Below are 22,036 nucleotides of genomic sequence, written 5' to 3' on the forward strand. Positions count from 1 at the left end.
GAAATTTTGAACTAGTATTTTATCGAAATTTCTGCATATCAATCTACTCAATTATTTTTTTTCGTATTTTTTAAAAATAGACTCATCAACATTATTTAGGTAATGAGATCTTGCACCGGACGCAGAGATCGTCCTACGCTGTGGACTGGGAAGCTGTTCATGACTGGCACGTTCGTCATTGGTTCCGACGTGCGCACCATGTCGTTGAGGGCCTGCCGACACTAGCCTCGACAACAGTGCCCCGATATGAAGAGTGGTATCTGGATAAGACAGTCCGATTCGTTCAGCAGCCCCGTCGGGCGCCGTCCAGCGGGGGTTACCATGGCCATGCGGGTTCGGTTAATGCCTTGGTACGTAATGTTTATAACTGTTACGGTGATTTTATGTTTTACTTATCAATTCATTGTAGTGATGATATGATGTTTTACTTATTAATTTGCTGTTTAGCTCATGTGGTGCTTCACTTATTAGAAATTGTTTTATGGTATTCATTTGCAGAGCCACGGGTTGAGCAGAATAATATACGAGGTGCAAAGACTTGAGGAGTTGTTGAGTCACAACGAATATCACCGTACGTGTAGTGAAGGTTTCGGTAAGGTCTCGTCCGATCTCCGTAATCTGATGGAGGCGTCTGGTGTGCCGATATTAGAGGAGACCGCCATAGCTCCGCAGGACGTCGTTCAAGTGGATCCCACACAGGGTTACAGGGCCCCACAACGGAGATCATTTCTACAAAGGCTAGGTAGTCGGGTATTGGGTAGCGGGAGACGACGCAGAGACCGACCACCTGAGGTACCTCCTCCTCCGTCGGCCGCTGCTCGACATTCCGTTTTTGATTTCAGGCCTGGTCCTTCTCGGCCCCTTGGGTCTTCTCGTCATAGTGGGTCGTCCGGTCGTCCCACATCATCACATCGTGGAGGTGGTCTCCAACAAGCGCCAGGTGCACCGCCAATCGACTTGGAAAATGTGCAGTCCGATTTGCCAAGCGGCTTCACGGGTATATTCACTTCCACCGATTATCGTGTCGAGGACTTGACCGACACGACTTCTCCATATGTTGAGATCCCCGAATCAATGGCGGCTTCCGGACCTCCCACTCAGCCGGGTACTATTCAGCATGATTTCATGGGCGCCCTGTTTGATTATGATATGCCCGCACAGCATATGACGGCTCCGATCGATAGCGGAGTGGACATTAGTTTAGGGATCGGATCGAGCTCTCGGGGACTTCCCGAGACGTCCACAGCCGGGTTATCGGGTTTTGCGGAGTACGCACCACAACAGGGAGGGGATACTTATTATGGTTAGAATATGTTTGTAATAATTTATACGTTTTCACGTACTTTTTCTAATGTACATTTATTGACAAGTGTAATCGTTTGATCTTATCGTAATTATTAGGCACTAGAATTCAATCTGCCGAACCGACTGCGGAGGACGTACGGGTGCGACGATCGACTAGAGCCAATTTCGGTCAGAAGGAAAAACGCAGCAGTTGGTTATATCCCGACGTCAGATGATATAGATATTTCTTTTTTATCTTATTAATTAAATTTAGACTCTATGAAGGAGTAGTCTTTCGTCGTATGTATATGGGATGGATTTCATAAACCAAGAACATATATATTTTTGATTGTACGAAGTAAAACAAAATAATATCTACTCATATGGTTGTTTTAATGGTTAAGTATATGGGTTATAAAAGTTTATATTTATACGTACAACTTTATTTTTTTAATTTTACACTCTATACTCCGAACATTAACAATTAAACAATGTATTTCGTAATGTAGGCATTAATGTAGAACCCAATTATTATCTCGGAGGATAAATTAAATACATAGTTATCAACGACTTAATCGTCGTTTTCCACATCATCACCGTCGGTATGGTCGACGGCATCCTCGTCGTCGTACTGTCGTCGTCGTCGTAATCGTCATCATCTTCGACGTCGTCGTCGTTGTCCACATTGTAGTCCTCATCTGAACTGTCGTCGTCGTAGTTGTGCTCACCGAGAGGCGCGTTACCTTGAAGTCCGTACGGGTCGTACAACATGTTCAACGGCAGTCTATCCGCCGGTGTATGCGTGAACGTGCAACTCCTCCTGTCGTGGTCTCTGCCGTTGCAATTACTACAGCCTCGAGGTCTTCGACCTGTCATGTTCAAATAGTCTCTCGTGCCACGTTGTCTTCTGTTCATTCTTCTGCGGCCGGGACCGGTATGATGGACCATGCGAGTGTCGTCTGGTAGGAGCACAAATTCTGATTCGGGCCAATGATTTGGAAGAGGACCGAACACACCACTAAACTGTTGTCTCCAACCATCCCTCGTGTAGCAACTATGGACAAGGTCGAGACTACGGATTTTTAACATCTTCCCGACTGCCATTGCATGAGAACAAGGTATCCTGTACGTATTCCAACGTAAGCATGAGCATGAACCGAAATCGAAATGAACCGTACGTTCGTTGCCTGGAACTCCGAAACGAGCAGGAGGAGATTTTACTTTGAACACATGACCGGGTGCGTTTGGATATAGCGAGACTTCGTACCGTCTTGAACGCATTTTGTTTTCCTCGAACGTCGCCATCGGTTTTTGTGCGAGCGGATATATGTATCTATTTATCTTGGACATTTCGTCAACAAATATCGCCATGACTTTGGCGTGCGTGGCCTGAACGAATGCCCTGATAGGCAAGAAGCGGTCGCCTCTGAGAACGTTATTGTAACTCTCAATGTCGTTCGAGGTGGTTGTCCCCCATCGATGGAATCCGTCGTTCATCAACGTCCACTTATCTAGGGGGAATACCTTGGAGATATGAGGCTGCAGGCGGACTCGATTCTATGAGATCTGCCCATGCTTGAGTATACCTAGCCTCGTCCAATTCGGTACCGACTGTACAAGCTAAGCCATATAATCCTGCCTTCTTCGGCACGTTTGAAAGCATATTAGCACGAATGTGCTCCATACAATACCTGTTCGGAAGAAGTAATTAATTGAATGAATAATTTGAACTTGAAATTACGATTAAAGTGCCGTAAACAGTCACCTGTGAACACCCCAGTTGGGAAATTTGGTATCGAGCTTCGCAGTCGCGGACAAGATCCCCGAATTACGATCCGAGAAGAATGCAGGTGAACGTATCTCGTAAAACGTGAATTTTCAGGTACTTTAAGAACCAGTACCAACTATGGTTCGACTCCACATCTACGATCGCATATGCTACTGGAACCACTCTGTCGTTGGCAGTCTTCACGACCGCTACAATCGCCTTACCCTTGTACGACCCGCGAAGATAGGTTGCGTCGACAGTAACTACAGGGTGGCTGTGTTCGAAAGTGAGTCTCGTGGCACCGAAATGCCAAAATACGTACCTGAATAATAACGATAAATCAGTGTACGGAGTAAAATGGTTATTCAAGAAAAACCCGTTAAAGTTGTGTTGGTACCTGAAAATCTTCCTCCTACTGTCAACACTCCCGTCCTCCTTCTTGAACATCCACTGTACTGCAGTCCCATCTCGGCAGTTCTGAAGAGCTCGCATGTAGCCGGGTAGTTGGCGGAAATTTGTCTCCCAGTCTCCATACACCTGGTTCATCGCCACTCGCTTACCGTCCCAAGCTTTTTTTCTCCCAATTGTAACGCCGAATGCTGCTTTACAGTCGTCAATTATGGCCGAGGTTCGGGTAATTAGGTTTTTCTCGAATCTTTCCCATTATGACGTATGCAACGTGACCTTGAGTTATATTCCTGTCCTCAGGAAGATTTTCCGATCCGTCACAATTGTGTCCGTCACACCACACGATAATTTGCCACGTTCGATATTCCCTCCTGAACGTAGCCCGGATCTTCTAGTTGCATGTAATACCGTTATTGAAGGTTGATGTCCGGAAAGAATTATGAATCGGAATGTAGCTTATGAACAAGTGACGACTCCATGATTGGTGTTGATACAATAATGACAGCGTAGCATCATCATTTATTACGATACATTGGTTTTCACCGTTATCTACCGCGTATATATAAATAAGATTTAATTGTACCTGCTCTCTTCGAATCCCGGCAAAGTCGCACATTATTCGAGAAAACCCATCGTAATCCAAAATACGATCGATAAAATACGATGCGTCGGGTAAGCTAGACACCACGACCTTGCCTTCAACGAATTGTATATAACTCTTCCAGTATAAATTCAGATAAGAACACATATTTATTGAAAAAAAAAATTGAAATTCAATAAAATATTAAAAATAGCCTGTCGGCGGAAAAATGTATATATTAAATGGGGTGTGGAATTGAGAAATGGGCGTGGGGTTTTTATAGAAAATATGTCGAACCGTCATTCGGATTGCCGGATAAAATTAATTAAATTTTATGCGTGAATCGGCATTTTAATTGCCGGTTTTGTGTTAAACCGGCAGCTTAATTGCCGGTTGTGTATTGGACCGGCAATTAAGCTGCCGGTCCAATGCAAAACCGGCAATTAAAATGCCGGTTCAGTACAAAACCGGCTTTGGGACTGCCGGTTCTAAGCAAAACCGGCAGTCCCAAAGCCGGTTTTGTACGGGACTGGCAACAGCATAGCCGGTTTTGTGTGTTAATTAAGGTGATTAGTGGTAATTAGTGGGACCGGCATTTTAAAATCCGGTCCGACTCTTTTCTGTTCACCATTTGGGTTTACTGTACCCATATGTACTGTACCCGAAATTTTTATAGCGTCATTTGTATACAATTCAATTTTAAGCAGCAGGAAATTACAAATATAAATATCGAACTTTGATAGGCCGTTGGGGTTTGTTTCAGAAAGGGGATGGGAAGACCGCAATTCGGTTGTCGAGCATTAAAGAGCACTTACAGCGCAACAAGAGACGTCACGTCGCCATCTTGTTGGCTGGATGCTTCTTTCCAAATAAGAGCCAGAACAAGATAGATCTTTTCCTGCTGCAGCTCTTGGAGGATCCGAAGCATTGCGGTCAGTTGAGTTGGGGCAGCGCTGTTCTTGCGTATACATATCGCGCATTGTGCCATTCCGTCCACTCAGGAGAGACTTCCGCGAACATGTGCGGGCTGCTGGTTCAGTCGGTCACTAAAAGTTAGTTTGCCCCTTCTATTTATCAATGTGCTCCAAGAATGCATGATCCAGTAGCCGTCATATTGAATATCTAATTGATATGCACAAGCATAATCATTTTTTTGGCTTATCTTTATTTTTGTGGTGAAGTTAGAATGGGTGCACTATGTAGCATTATCGGATATGCTAAAATGTAGTCAATCACATCTTAGAAATCTATGAACGGTCAGTGGTGGCTCAATCCTGAGCTTCTTTGCAGTCAGAATTCAGGTCATTGAATAAGATTCATCTTTCGAAGAGATGCAATAAAGTAGATTCATACTCTATATGCTATGGAATGTATTTCTATATTAAGACACCGTGTTCTTCTTCTGTGTTTATTTTTTTGCTGCAATGCCATCTTAGTTGAGAAAATGATAGAATTATATCTGTGTTTCGTATGGGCCAGATTAATAATTTAATGTTTCTTCTGTAGTTGGATGATTGCAGAGTCTAAATGCCAAAACTGGACTGTTTAACAATAGAATGAAGATTATCTATAGTGATCCTGCATTACATGCAAAAAGGGTGGCTGCAATTAAGGTATGAAGTATCAGAATACATTACCGTTTGCACTTATAAGCAGTATGTTTTCATTTGTTATACTTTGGTGAACTGAAGTCCCATCCAACACCATTGTGTTTCTGTGTACTTAATGCAGAAAGCAAAAGGAACTCCTGAAGCAAGGAAGCATGCTTCTGAAACTCTAAAAGCATTCTTTAGCAATCCAGAAAACCGACAGAAACGTAGCATCGCTATGAAAGGTCAGCTGACACTTTAAGATATTTCTGGTGGTAGCATGTATGTAATACTTCAATTAGTCACTTAGTTTTTTTTATAAACCCAATACTGGCCCTCATCGTTATCTCTCTTTTTTCACAATAGTTTTCCTTGATGGTGGTGCAAGAGTGAAATTCTTCTGTGGAAAGTGTCGACGTGAAGGCCATCGAAGATTTTACTGCCCGGAGTTGAAGGACAGGCGGTTTAGATGCTGGTTATGTGGAGAAAAGGGCCATAACAAAAGACGTTGTCCGAAAACACCAGAACAATCAATTGCGACGAGCGAAGAGTGACGTTAAGTACTAGAGTAAATAATGAATCCGGACATCGGCGGGCGAGAAGGAGTCCATCTAATCCGGCTTGCAAACCAGTCTCTGCCAATAATTTCGACCGGTTTTTGTAGTCGATCACGCCTTCTGTGCCTCCTCAATATCTTCCCAAGGTCGTTAAGTTATCTTAATTGCTTGATTTCTGTCTTTATTCTGAATTAAGATTTTATTGAAATGAAAAATCTTAAACCTTGATGAATATAAACGTTAAAGAAGATGTACACAACACGCTTTGTGAGACAATTATTCTGTGAGAGAAGTGATTAACTGTTTACCAAACTTTTTCATTTCTGTTGTGAATTGTAGATTTCATAGTTAAATAGCCAATGAGTGAATTCAACTGTCAACTGTGATATGGGATAGTTCTGTTTGGTTAATTTGATTGTTAAAGCCAAACCTTTTCTTATAATGTTTAGAAGTTGGAGATTGCTCTGTTTGATGCAAATCATTTCTGTAAATTAATGGTTCTGTTTCATGTTTGCATCGTTGTAGTTTATTTCATGTCATTAGTCATTTATTATATGTTGTGTTAGCAGACAATGTGAGGGCTGGAGTAGAGCCTCTGCTTATTAATGATAGTCCCGTGGGTATTCCTTTTGAAGGAGCCTTCGTAAAAGGAATTGATTCCTGTCTTGGATGGCCAATAATTCAAAGAAATTAGGCGCCCATGGTAATTATTGGACATTCTTCAGCACAGCAGCTTACGGAAAGCGTAACAAGGTTCCTCAGGTCAGTTTTTACATGAATGCTGTTTTTTACTTTACTTATTTTGTTCCAATTAGTTCATTTCACCTGATAGATTCCATCTATTTGTGTGTAGGAAAATATCCCAAATGTGACAGCAGAGAAAGTAAAATTAGGCATGCTTGAAGGTGTAGAAGCGGCTCTTAGTCTGTCAGGAGGATCGCTGCCCAAACCTTTCTACAGTAAACTCCAGCTAATTAGCAGGTATGATTTTTAATTTCATATTATGGCTTTTGATTTAGAAACTTTGAATTTCATTTCATTGCCATGGATTTTGAGGGTTTCGATTAGTCCTTCGACATTGCATTTACTTTGTCGTTATGTACCAATTTTTATTTATATTGTGAACATTATATCAGAATTCACTTTTTTAAAAATCTCTGATTTATTCATTTCCGTAGGCCTTCGAAGGACACCATTACTATGCTGACCGAATGGCTAAGCAAACTGCTGACATTATGAAACGGAGGGGGAAAGCATTGAAGCGGAAGCATTGAAAAGCACAAGTTGATTCTATCAAGCAAATATGGAGGATATAATAGCTGAGCTTCTTTTTTCGACACGGTCGCTTCTGAAGCAGTTGTATGTCAGATCATTCTGCCAATTGACCTGGTTTGGTTACTCCAAAGTTTTGTCAATTCCAATTTCTTTAAATTTAAAATAGTTACACTGTATACATCATTTACTACCTTTCTCTGCTTGTGCATACGTCATTATCCGTACTACTTTGGATCAAGAGCCTGTTAGGACAACAGATGATGATATTTCATTGATGATATTGGCGTACAAAAATGGCTAACGTCTGCCTCGGAGCTCTAAATATGACTGTCTTTTGTTTGGCATAAGCTATATATAAAAATTGGAAGAAATTCAATTGAAATCAAGGTAATTACCGGAACCGCTAGACGCCTCAGAAGCAGTATGCTTCCATAAACAATAGCTAAGCTCATGTATGTGAAAATTTTGTTTCTTCGTTTTCAGGCCTTCATAACATACCTACATTGGCGAGGTAGAAATTGCAAAGAAGGTGAAGTGTTTTACTTAAAGAATAAAGAGCAGCAGAAGCTTGGGACAGGTTATCTATCTATGTATTTTCTGGATCAGATGCTCAACCGTTATTATAATTTAATTTCAATGAGTATCATTTGTTACTGTGTTCTCTTTTCTCTTGAGCTACTTGATCAGTAACTAATTTGAAGATTTTATTGGCTGGTATCTACAGATTATGGAAGAGAGGTCTAAGCTCCCAATCATCTGATGTTTGTGTTGTATATCGATTAGGCTGATGAAGTCGAGGTGGTGCAGCACCTGATTGCCAATGCCAATGATTGGGAGCAAGGACAGTCGATATACAACCTGATTGCCATGCCAATGAATCGTGTTTTGTGCACCACAGCAGAGGGACGAATCGTGTTTTGTGCAGCACAAGGAGAGGAAAATCATCTTGAAGTTCTCTGCTATGGAGATATACAATGAATCAGTCAGAGATCTCCTTGGTGCGGATAGCTCGCTACGTAGACTTATAGACGATCCGAGGTAAATCTCCTTTGGCCCTGTTTGTAATGAATTAAAATGTAACATGCTGATGGTTTGTGTCTATGGCAGAGAGGAATTTCGTCGAGAAAATCACAGAGGGAACTCTTAGGAGGTAGAATCATTTTAATGAACTTTTATCTGTTTGTCAAGATAAGATCAATTAGCTATCCATGTATTTTCTAGATCAGAGGCTCAACCATTGTTATAATTTAATGCTAATGAATTCCCTTTGTCATTGTATTCTCTTTTCTTTTCAATTACTTGATCATCAACTAAGTTGGAGTTTTTATTGTCTGATATCTACATATTATCGAAGAGAGGTCTAAAATCCCAATTGCATCCTTCAAGGATGAAAATTACCTCAGCAATTGACTCTCACCAGGTACTTTACTGTCTAACATCTGTATATTTTCAATTTTATTTGATTTGGTCCTCAATTTTCGGAGTGTACACATCGACACATCTTATGTTCAACATTTCGTAAAATGTTACATTGTATAGAACATGACAAAGTAGTCATTTGATAAGATGCCTTTCATAAGCACGTAATGTTCTCTGTTTCTGATGAATTTCTGGATATTTATTTCCTGTAATTAAAGCAAGGATGTTTTGTGTTCCAAACTTTCAGACGATCTTTGTGTACAGAGTGGCCAATGAAAGTATCCGCTCTTGGGTTTGGTGGGATTACGTCACCGATTTCCACAAAAGTGTTCAATGAAGGAGAAGAGATATAACTAAGAGTGTGCTGAAGATGTCATGAAATTTTTTTGAGTAGTTTTTTCTCTCACGTTTGTGTCTAAGAGTTAGTTTCTCTCTTTTTCTCTGGATCGTATATCTCAAAACTCGAAACCCAACAAAGTTTGTCATTGCCGCATAACAGCCTCTGTCAACCACCAATCCAAAACGAACACAGGCTGCAACATATTGCTTTTTCTGCTTCACTTTTACTTGAGCCTTAAACCCAAATAATAGAAGCATACAGGATACTTATTCAAACTTCAAACCAATCCCACTATGCAGACATAAAGCCACGGGCTTATTCTAGTAACATTAATCAAGGGCTACACAGATCAATAAAACGCCATGCAATGTGAAAGTGCAACTCAACCAAACAAGCTCTCTCTCTGGTTTCTTCTATTTCTATCCTATTGAAATAAAATTCTAGGCCGGAGATTGTATAGACAATGCGTGTGAAAGGGAGAAAAGAAAGGCTACATTCAATCGGGAAATTATAATTGTATAAGTTTTTTTTAAAACGTGAACGGAATAATGAGAAAAGGGGGGAGGTGGACAAGCTCACTAATCACATGATTAGTCATTCCCGGGAATACCATTCCCGGGACAAGCGTAAATTAAGAATTTTTTTTTACAAAGAAAAAGTCATTTCCGGGAATGACAAACCCGGAACAAGCTTAATTAATCGTCATTAGCAATCTCGGGAATCCCAAACCCGGGAATAGTAAATGATGTTCACCTTTTGAAGTTCCGTTACACAACAGTGCCGTGCCCTACATTCAATTAGTGTGTAGACGAAGAAACTTTTTCTTAAAAAGTAAATAAAACACATACAATACAAGAATCTTCTACTGTAGTTTTGCTCCACTTGTACTTTTCTTCTGTCAGTAAACTTTGACCAAAAAGAGATTTTTTTTTTTTTCATGAGAATAGCCCAGTGGTGGTGTGCTCCTACCTTAAATAGTGAGGTCAAGATTTCGAGTCGCGCAGTCCGCGTACTAACTTGTAACTATTAAAAAAAAAAAAAGAGATTTTTTATATTATATATATAGGAGTAGAAGAAAGAGCTTTACAGCTATTTACTATTAAGGAAATTATATGGTGGTTATTGCATGATTATCTTTACTTAATTAGTTGATTGTATGGGATCAGTGTTTCCTTGTATGTCACGTTTGTAGCTGTAATTTAGGAAGGGATGAGATCAAACATGTGTATATATATGTATTGTATTCTGATTAATATTATTCAAGCAATTCAAAACAAGGCAATCTTCATTCTTTTCATGGTATCAGAACAACGATCATAGTGCTCTTGATTATCACAATCTTTTTTTTTTTGGACAAATGACGTATTTTTTATTAAAAATATAAAAAAATAATAATTAAAAAAAACAATGAAAATAAAATTAACATGATTCATACATATAACAATCTTTATCACATTTTCTTTTTCACCTCCATCCAATCCCACACTTTCCATGTCCAACTCCGAATCATATCCTACTACCCATCCACCTTCCGCCTCATCACCACCCTTACTCTCAACTCCGTCACCACCTTCCGCATCACCACCGCCCTCAACCTCCATTCCGTCACCCTCTCCCATCCCCAATGAACTCTCTATTCGTCGTTCCACTCGCCAAATTCAGCCTCCTACATGGCACAAAGACTACGACATGTCTTCCGAGATTAATCACTCTTCGACGCAATCAAGTTCTCGTCAAGGTACAAGGTATCCCCTCTCCTCTCATACTTCTCTTCTACGTTTTTCACCTCATCACCGTGCTTTCTTAGCCCTTTTAACAGCACAAACCGAGCCTTCCTCATTCGAACAGGCTAATCGTGATCCACTCTGGCGCCAAGCCATGTCCGCTGAACTCCAGGCTCTAGAACGTAACAACACTTGGCAGATGGTCTCTCTTCCTCCGGGGCACAAACCTATTGGGTGTCGCTGGGTTTACAAGATCAAATATCATTCTGATGGAACCATTGAGAGATATAAAGCCCGTTTGGTAGCTAAGGGCTACACCCAGGTCGAAGGTATCGACTATGAGGAGACTTTTTCTCCGACTGCTAAACTCACCACTCTTCGCTGTTTGTTGACTGTCGCAGCTTCCAGAAATTGGTATATTCATCAGCTTGACGTGCACAACGCTTTCCTTCATGGCGCTCTACAAGAGGAAGTTTATATGACTCCACCTCCTGGTCTCCGCCGACAGGGGGAGAATTTGGTATGTCGACTTCGCAAGTCTATTTACGGTCTGAAACAGGGCATCACGAAATTGGTTCTCTACTTTTGCAGCTACTGTCAAATCTGCAGGTTACATACAATCGAAAGCAGATTACTCACTTTTTACTAAATCACAAGGTAAAAAGTTTACTGCTATTCTCATTTATGTTGATGATATTCTATTGACTGGTAATGACTTGCATGAGATCAAATTGCTAAAGAATCATCTGCTCAAACATTTTTACATTAAAGATCTTGGCGAGTTGAAATATTTTTTGGGTATTGAATTCTCTCGATCTAGGAGAGGAATCTTTATGTCTCAAAGAAAATATGCATTAGATATTTTGCAAGATACAGGATTGTCAGGAGTAAAGCCGAAAAAATTTCCAATGGAGCAGAACTTGAAATTAACTGATGAAGATGGTGAGTTACTTCATGATCCGACTAAGTTTCGGAGATTGGTTGGCAAGTTAATATATTTGACAGTGACCAGGCCTGATATAGTGTATTCAGTGCGTACACTGAGTCAATTTATGAGAGCACCTCGAAAGCCACACTGGGAAGCGGCGTTAAGGGTCCTCCGGTACATCAAGAAATCACCAGGTCAGGGTCTCTTCTTTCCATCAGAAAATAATTTGACACTTAGTGCCTTTTGTGATTCAGATTGGGGTGGATGTCGTATGTCAAGACGGGTCCGTTTCTGGTTACTGTGTTTTTCTTGGCTCATCACTCATATCGTGGAAGTCAAAAAATAAACGAATGTTTCACGATCATCCGCGGAAGCAGAGTATAGAGCAATGGCGAATACATGTTTAGAATTGACTTGGTTGAGGTACATACTTAAAGATTTTGAAGGTCGACTTGGACAAACCGGCATCATTGTTTTGTGATATCAAGCGGCTTTACATATTGCAGCTAATCCAGTTTTCCATGAGCGCACTAAACACATCGAGATTGATTGTCATATATTTCGAGAAAAACTTCAAGCAAGGGTAATTCGTCCATGTTATGTCTCTACAAAGATGCAGTTGGCAGATGTGTTTACCAAAGCACTCGGCAGGGAACAGTTTGAATTTTTGTGTAGCAAGTTGGGAATCCTCGATTTGCATTCTCCAACTTGAGGGGGAGTATTAAGGAAATTATATGGTGGTTATTGCATGATTATCTTTACTTAATTAGTTGATTGTATGGGATCAGTGTTTCCTTGTATGTCACGTTTGTAGCTGTAATTTAGGAAGGGATGAGATCAAACATGTGTATATATATGTATTGTATTCTGATTAATATTATTCAAGCAATTCAAAACAAGGCAATCTTCATACATCTATCTTTTCTTCATTTACTTATATTTTTTGTATTATATATAGGAGTAGAAGTAAAAGCTTTACAACCATCATTTCTTCATTCACTTACCTTTTCTTCCTGTCTCTCTCTCTACTCACTTTCAGACGGAAGCAAAAAAACAACCTAGTCTGAATTCTGAGCTTCGTATCTCTGCTTATTTCTTTTTAAAAAAAGGTAGATCCTTTGATCACCGATAGAGTAGAATTTAGTTGGGAGATCTGTATGTTGCTCTTCATTGTTGTAAATCAACTGGGTTTGTATTTGATCGATTTAGGTTGTCTGTAAAAGTTTTTTTTATAACTTTTGATGCTGTATAGTCTTTTTTTCCTCATCATAATCTTATCTCTCTCCGGCTTCTTCATTTATGCAGTTAATATGGTGAATCTCAAAATGAGAATTAAGCTACCGTCCGACAAATATGAGATATCAAGTTTTTTTCTTGGAATCAACCAAGCTGGCAATTTTTGAGGTAATAAAATATATTCTTATTATCTTGTATAGAAATGTCGGATTCCATAAATTTATTTTTAAAGTTTTGAACTAGTAATTTGTTTAAATTTCTGCATATCAATCTACTCAACTATATTTTTCGTATTTTTTAAAAATAGACTCATCAGCATTATTTTCATTATCAGGAAATTATAAATATCTCAATCTTAAAACCTGGAAGAAATTTTTGTATATTTAAATTATTTTGAGGGTATAAATTTAGTAAGTAATATATTTAACTATTATTTTGATTTAAATAAATATGCAAAATTAATATTAAATCATTTTAGATGATTAATTTTATTTTTATTTTCTTTACAGATTACGGCTGTAGATCCACCCGCTCCTAAAGTCGCTACGCAGCACGAATTCCTTGGGGGCTTCTTCGATTGGCCTCTGCCCTCACAGCAGATGGCCGAGCCTATTGGTAGCGATGTGGACATAAGTTTAGGCATCGGGTTGAGCTCTTGGGGCCTTCCCGACACATCCACGGTCAGGGTATCAGGTTTTGCAGAGTATGCAGGACAGTAGGGAGGGGATGCATTTCATGATTAGTATGTTTTCGTAACGTTTTTTACTTTTTGACGTAGTTTTACTAATGTATAGACATTGACAAATGTAATCGTTTGATTTTATCGTAATTACTAGGTACTAGTATTCAATATGACGAACCGACTGCGGAGGACGTAGAGTTGCGGCGATCGGATCGAATCGGTCGAGGTCAGAAGCAAAAACGTAGTAGTTGGTTATATTAGGACGTCGGATGATATAGTACTGTAGTAGTGTAAATGTATTGCTTTATTCTTAATGTAGACATTAATGGCCAACACAATTTTTCATTCAAAATAAAAATAATTATTCTATTTATCGTATACTTAATCGTCATCTTCCACGTCGTCCTCCTCGTCATCTTCGTCGTCATAGTCGTAGTTGTAATTACTTAACTTCTAAATTGAAATTAAGATCGGAGTTCAGCAATAAGAATATAAATAAAATCAAACTTAATTTATTACGAATTATTCAGAATTCTACTATTCTCTGCAGCATTTCTTAGAAGCAAACGCTGTAATAAGTGAATTTGGCTAAAGAGTTAAGCTGCCTTTTATCTCACTTGTAGTGTTGTGGAAAAAGCCAAATCAAGTTTATTTATTTATTCAAACCAATAATAAATATATTGACCCCTAGAACAGCAGGAGAATTAGCTCAGGTCAGGTTTATCAAATACACAGTAAATCTCAAAAGAGAAAAGCACAATTACAAATTAAAAGACGAAATATTAAGTGAATTCGGTCTTTTAGTTTGATGTTTTTGACCCTTCCTTGCTCTCTCCTTGATATTTAAGGATTTTTTATTTTTTTTCCTCTGGTATAAATGGGTTGTGGCCTCTAATTAAATATCGAATTTATTGAGAAATCGGTAGTGACATCTATCGCCGCACCACTGCGATAGTGTATCAATAAACACGTTTTGACTTTCAATTAATTCTTTTCATCCCTATACTTTGCATCATAAACCTTTTTTGACCCATAACTTTTCATTTTGTTCCAAATGGCCTCTATAAACCTGAAATCACGGCTAATCACAACCAAAATAAAATCTAATATAATTAACTACAATTTGATCCTAGAGTCCTAACTTTCACTCGAAAACTAATAAGAGTAGTATATATTGGAATGTAAAATATATGCGAATAATCCAAGTCATCATATATATTATACATAGAAATTTAGTATTACCTAGATGATGATACATATATAGTACATTACAATTGAATTCGACCAAGATTCCTGGTTGATGATCGTCCAATATTACTGCCTCAAAAGGCTGACAAGTGAAGGAGAGCCGAATACGATACCAACAATGACCAATCTAGGAACAAATCAATTTAGAAACAACAAAAATGTATCCAAAATGACGAACATTGTTTGTTGCTTTTGTTGATGTCATGCTAGCTTCTAATATAAATTCAGGTGATATTGTTGATAATGAAAGTTCGCAACAATTAGAATGATAAATAAAATCATAAATCAAACTTGATTGATCTAATTATAAATATATTTATTAAAAATTATTTACTTGATATATATATATTTAAATAAATTTAAAAATATAAATACATATATTGTATATTGCGAGTCAGATGAAATAATTTTTAGGAATGAATAAATATCATCATGTTGACACCATTAAAATGTGAAAAGATACATACGTGTCAATTGTCAAGTAGAATTTATGTATAGACGAACCTCAATAAATATAATATCCCATTAATGCTGTTTCACTCAAAAAAAAAAAAAAAAATCTCTGTTTCAAAATAATTTTAAACAACCACAATTTTCTTAAAGGTAATCATAAATAATATTAAAAATATTCATTAATTGATAAATTTTAGCAGTATGGACATATAATTACTTTTAAAGAGGTTCAAATGTATTATATGTATAATTATTTTTCGAGCAATTCACCATGTCTTCTTTGTATGTTGAAAATTTTCTATGTTAAATTGTTAACCTAAACCGTGAATAGTTGCCAGTGTAATTAAATTTAGTCTTATCTTTTTTATGATATGATCTACTGTGGTTTCAGCCGCAGCACAGGTCCCGCGACATATTTTCGTCCGGAGAGGATGTCGAGGATGCTATGAGGATAAGGAGAGCTGACTTATTCTTCTGGGAGTGCATGGCGGACGACGAAGGGTATGCAACCGAAGAGGTCATGTACTATATACGGTTGATGGGTTTCGGCTTGATTGCGAAGGTCGGGTACATGGAGTACGACCACCACCTCCTTACCGCACTAGCCGAGCGATGGAGGCTAGAGACACATTCCTTCCACCTATCTGTAGGCGAGGCCTCCATTACCCTACAGGACATGGAGGTGCTCCTCGGACTTCGGGTCGACGGTGCCCCCGTAACCGGTACCGAGGCGTACGACCCCGGCATCGATGGGTACCTATTTGGATTATTGGGGTATCGAGACCGACCACTTGAGGTACCTCCTCCTCCTTATGTACCTCCTCCTCCTCCGTCGGCCGCTGCTCGACATTCCGTTTCTGATTTTAGGCCTGGTCTTTCTCGGCCCCCTGGGTCTTCTCGTCATAGTGGGTCGTTCCGTCGTCCCACATCATCACATCGTGGAGATGGTCTCCAACAAGCGCCAGGTGCACCGCCAATCGACTTGGAAAATGTACAGTCCGATTTGCCAAGCGGCTTCACGGGTATATTCACTTCCACCGATTATCGTGTCGAGGACTTGACCGACACGACTTCTCCATATGTTGAGATCCCCGAATCAATGCCGGCTTCCGGACCTCCCACTCAGCCGGGTACTATTCAGCATGATTTCATGGGCGCCCTGTTTGATTATGATATGCCCGCACAGCATATGACGGCTCCGATCGATAGCGGAGTGGACATTAGTTTAGGGATCGGATCGAGCTCTCGGGGACTTCCCGAGACGTCCACAGCCGGGTTATCGGGTTTTGCGGAGTACGCACCACAGCAGGGAGGGGATACTTATTATGGTTAGAATATGTTTGTAATTATTTATACGTTTTCACGTACTTTTTGTAATGTACATTTATTGACAAGTGTAATCGTTTCATCTTATCGTAATTATTAGGCACTAGTATTCAATCTGCCGAACCGACTGCGGAGGACGTACGGGTGCGACGATCGACTAGAGCCAATTTCGGTCAGAAGGAAAAACGCAGCAGTTGGTTATATCCCGACGTCAGATGATATAGATATTTTTTTTTTATCTTATTAATTAAATTTAGACTATATGAAGGAGTAGTCTTTCGTCGTATGTATATGAGATGGATTTCATAAACAAAGAACGTATATATTTTTGATTGTACGAAATAAAACAAAATAATATCTACTCATATGGTTGTTCTTATGTTGTTCTTTCAATTTTGAAGTCCTCTACTTAAGAAAAAATTAAAAACAATTTAAAGTTCTCAATTTGAAATTTCAAAAAAAGGAAAAAAGTTCTTAGTTTGCAAGTTCTGGTCCAAAAGAGCTGTACGTAGTCACAGATTCACAGTCCTAGCATGTTAACATGGAATCTATTAACTATTCACTGTTTCCGTGAATAATGAGTCCTTTCGCCTACTCGTATTTAATCAATTAATTACTTTTTTTTAATGCAACAAATTTAGAGTATCCGATGGGATATTTTATTTACCATGTGATATTTATGGTCGATAGATAAACGAATTCGATGAGTACGTACGAATCGAATAAAAATGGACAGTACGAAAAATTATTGAGATTTTGTTTATATTTATATTTTATCATTATTTTTTTATTTATATTCGTTTATATTTATTATAGTAATTAATATTTTGAATTAATTAAATTATATTATAATTTTATTAATTAAAAAGAATTTTGAAAAAATTTATTTAAAAATAAATCAGTTATATTTTATTTTTTCATTAGTATTAAATATTAATTACTCTTTCCAAAGTAATTGAATGGAGGGAGTAACATATTAATTACTGTTCGTTTTGCGGTTTACGGATGTTTAAACATGCTTAAATTTATTTTAAATTGTTTTGAAAAACGTGTCTTTTTTTTCATTTTTAATAAAAAACACGTTTTTCGAAACAATTTGGAGCAAGATTAAGCATACTCAAACATCCATAAACCGCAAAACGAACTAGACCCATATTTATTTTCAGTGTTCGGTCAAATTGCGTATAGACAAGAAAATCTTGACGTGACAAAAGCCAAGCCAGGTGTTACTCAGTAGTCACTTGTACTTATTGCATGTTGTACACGAGTCGGACTTTAGAAAAAAGTATCTCGATGATAGAGTTTGCCTTTTATCCAAGACAAGTTCATCGGCTAATGACTAATTCCTTACCACGAATTCAAAAACTTTTAAAATTTCAAAATTACAATATTTTTTATATTAAAAATCGAAAAAATTCTAAAGATATACAGATAAGATTTTGTTTTAATTTTATAAATGAACATTTATTTTAAAATATATGAAAAGTAAAATTTGTACATCCATTTTGAAATGAAAATAATAAATTAATTAAAAATTAATTAAAGAGATTATTATTTTTTTAAAATAAAAAAGAGATTAATTTAGTGTTCTTAATATGCGTATGTTTAAATTTTTGGAAGTATTTTTAGAATATTATTGAAATTCGAAAAAATAATTTAATATTTGATTGAATAAAAAACTGTAATTTTTTTTTCTCTCTTTACAATATTATTTTTAAAAAATAACATATTTTTACTTTTGTATAAAAGTCCAAAAACGGCATCATAAAAACCATAACATTAATCAAGGGCTGCAGTACACAGATCAATAAAACGCCATGCGATGTGAAAGTGCAACTCATCCAAACAAGCTCTCTCTCTGGTTTCTTTCTATTTCTATCCTATTCAAATAAAATTCTAGGCCGGAGATTGTATAGACAACGTGTGTAAAAAGGAGAAAAGAAAGGCTACATTCAATTAGCGTGTCGACGAAGAAATTTTTTTTTTAAAAAAAATAAAACACATACAATACAAGAATTTTCTACTGTAGTTTGCTCCACTTGTACTTTTCTTCTGCCATTAGACTTTGACCAAAGAGGGATTCTTTTATTATATATATAGGAATAGAAGAAAGAGCTTTACAGCTATCTTTTCTTCATTCACTTACCTTTTCTATCTCTATCTCTTTCTCTACTCACATCCAGATGGAAGCAAACAAAAAACAGCCTAGTCAGAGTTCTGAGCTTCGTATCTCTACTTTTTCTTTTAAAAGAAAGATAGATCTTTTGATCATCGATAGAGTAGAATTTAGTTGGAAAATCTATATGTTGCTCTTTATTGTTGTAAATCAACTGGATTTGTATTTGGTCGATTTAGGTTGTCTATAAAAGTTTTTTTTTTTATAACTTTTGATGTTGTATAGCCTTTTCTTCCTCATCATAATCTTCTCTCTCGGGCGTCTTCATTTATGCAGTTAATGTGGTGAATTTTGAGAATTAAGCTACTGCCCGACAAATATGAGATATCAAGTTTTTTTTTTAATCAACCAAACTGGCAATTTTTGAAGTTATAAAATATATTCTTATTATCTTGTATAGAAATGTCGGATTCCATAAATTTATTTTTAAAGTTTTGAACTAGTATTTTAGACAAATTATTTAACTTTTAATTGATGCAGGTGGACAAGATCTCTGTCCAGGACGACTATTACAAGCCACTCACTCGTGCTGTACAGAGATCAATTGTCGATGTTGACTCCGTCCCAAATATTTTAAATTTTTTAAAATATTATTTTTCAAAATATAAATTTATTTTTAACAATTATTTTGGTCATTTCGTTTCAGTTCTTATACACACCCTACGCCGAGCAGATGTTCGGTCTACCAGATGGATGCCGTCAAGGCGAGCGGCAGTTTGGGCGCTTGCAACATGTGCCGGAGGCACCTCTAAATCATACGGGAACTGACAGGTTGCACCGAATGAAGAGGTCGTCCCACGTTGTGGACTGGCACGTGTTCATGATTGGCACGTCAATCGTTGGCTCGATCTAGCCAACCATGTCGTTGAGGGTCCGCAGACATTTATCCCGACCCTTATGGAGCAATATGGAGACCGCTACCTTGACAGGACCGCCCGCTTCGTTCTGCCGCCCGATCGTAACATATTAAAATATGTTATAAATATTATATACTGTATATTGTATATATTGTATATTGTGAGACTTATAAAATAATTTTTAGGAATGAATAAATATCATCATGTTTACACCATTAGAATGTGAAAAGATACATACGTGCCAATTGTCAAGTAGAATTTATGTATAGACGAATCTTAATAAATATAATATCCCACTAATACTGTTTTACTCAGAAAAAAAAATAAAAAAAAATTCTCTGTTCCAGAATAATTTTAAACAACCAAAATTTTCTTAAAGGTAATCATAAATAATATTAAAAATATTCATTAATTGATAAATTTTAACAGTATGGACATATAATTACTTTTAAAGAGGTTCAATTGTATTATACGTATAATACTCTTTCGTGCAATTCATCATGTCCTTTCTTTGTATCTTGAAAATTTTCTATGTTAAATTGTTAACCTAAACCGTGAATAGTTGTCAGTGTAGTTAAATTTAGTCTTATCCTTTGGTCCTTTTTAAAAAAAGATAGATCCTTTGGTCACCGATAGAGTAGAATTTAAATGGGAGATCTGTATGTTGCTCTTCATTGTCGTAAATCAACTGGGTTTGTATTTGGTCGATTTAGGTTGTCTGTGAAAGCTTTTTTATAACTTTTGATGTTGTATAGCCTTTTCTTCCTCATCATAATCTTATCTCTCTCCGGTGTCTTCATTTACGCAGTTAATGTGGTGAATCTCAAAATGAGAATTAAGCTACCGCTCGACAAATATGAGATTTCAAGCTTTTTTCTTGGAATCAACCAAGCTGGCAACTTTTGAGGTAATAAAATATATTCAAGTTGTCTTGTATAGAAATGTCGAATTCCATAAATTTATTTTTGAAGTTTTGAATTAGTATTTTGGGCTTTACGGATTTACTCACCACCGCAAATTTGACGACCCGTGACTTGGCGGACACCACATTTCCCTATCAGCAGCTCCCAGTCTCCTTCACGACTGCAGATCCTCTCGCTCCTGCAGAACCTCCGCAGTTCGATTTCTTCGAGGGCTTCTTCAGTTGGGTTCCGCCGCCGCAGCAGATGGCCCAACCTGTTGGTAGAGATGTAGATATAAGTTTAGGCATCGGAGGCATCGGATCGAGCTCTCGGGGCCTTCCCGACACATCACCGACAGGCCAATAATTTTTGTCCAGTATACAGGACAGCACGGAGGTGAAGCATTTCATGGTTAGTATATTTTCGTAACGTACTTAATGTTTTGTCGTAGTGTTACTAATATATAGATATTGACAAATCTAATCGTTCGATTTTATCATAATTACTAGATACCGAGACTCACAGCGGTCAACCACCTGCGGAGGACATAGAGTTGCGGCGACAAGATCGTATCGGTAGCGGTCAGAAGCAGAAAAGGAGCAGTTGGTTGTATTAGGGCGCCAGATGAGATAGTATCGGCTAAAAGATCGTATCGGTCGCGGTCAGAAGGAGAAAAGGAGCAGTTGGTTGTATTAGGGCGCCAGATGAGATAGTATTGTAGTAGTGTAAATATATTGTTTTATTTATAATGTATACATTAATGGCCCAACATTTATTTTTCATTAAAAATAAAATTAAGGTCAGAAGTAGAAAATGAGCAGTTGGTTGTATTAGGGCGCCAGATGAGATAGTATTGTAGTAGTGTAAATGTATTGTTTTATTTATAATGTAGACATTAATGGTCCAACATTATTTTTCATTAAAAATAAAATTAAATTATTCTATGTATCATAGTCCTACTCGTCATCTTCCACATCATCCTCATCGTCGTCGTCAACATTGTAGTGAACATCTTCACTATCATCATCGTGGTGGTCATCACTGAGAGGCGCGTTTCCATGAAGTCTGTACGGGTCGTACAACATGTTCAACGACAGTCTATCCGCTGGTGTATGAGTGAACTGACATTTCTTTCTGTCGTGGTCTCTGTCGTTGCAATTACTGCACCCTCGAGGTCTCCGACCGGTCATGTGCAAGTAGTCCCTCGCGCCACGCCGTCGTCTGTTTACTCTTCTGCGGCCACGACCGGTATGATGAACCATGCGAGTGTCATCTGGTAAGAGC

This window comes from Rutidosis leptorrhynchoides, unplaced genomic scaffold (assembly GCF_046630445.1).
Source record: "Rutidosis leptorrhynchoides isolate AG116_Rl617_1_P2 unplaced genomic scaffold, CSIRO_AGI_Rlap_v1 contig119, whole genome shotgun sequence".
Lineage (NCBI taxonomy): Eukaryota > Viridiplantae > Streptophyta > Magnoliopsida > Asterales > Asteraceae > Rutidosis > Rutidosis leptorrhynchoides.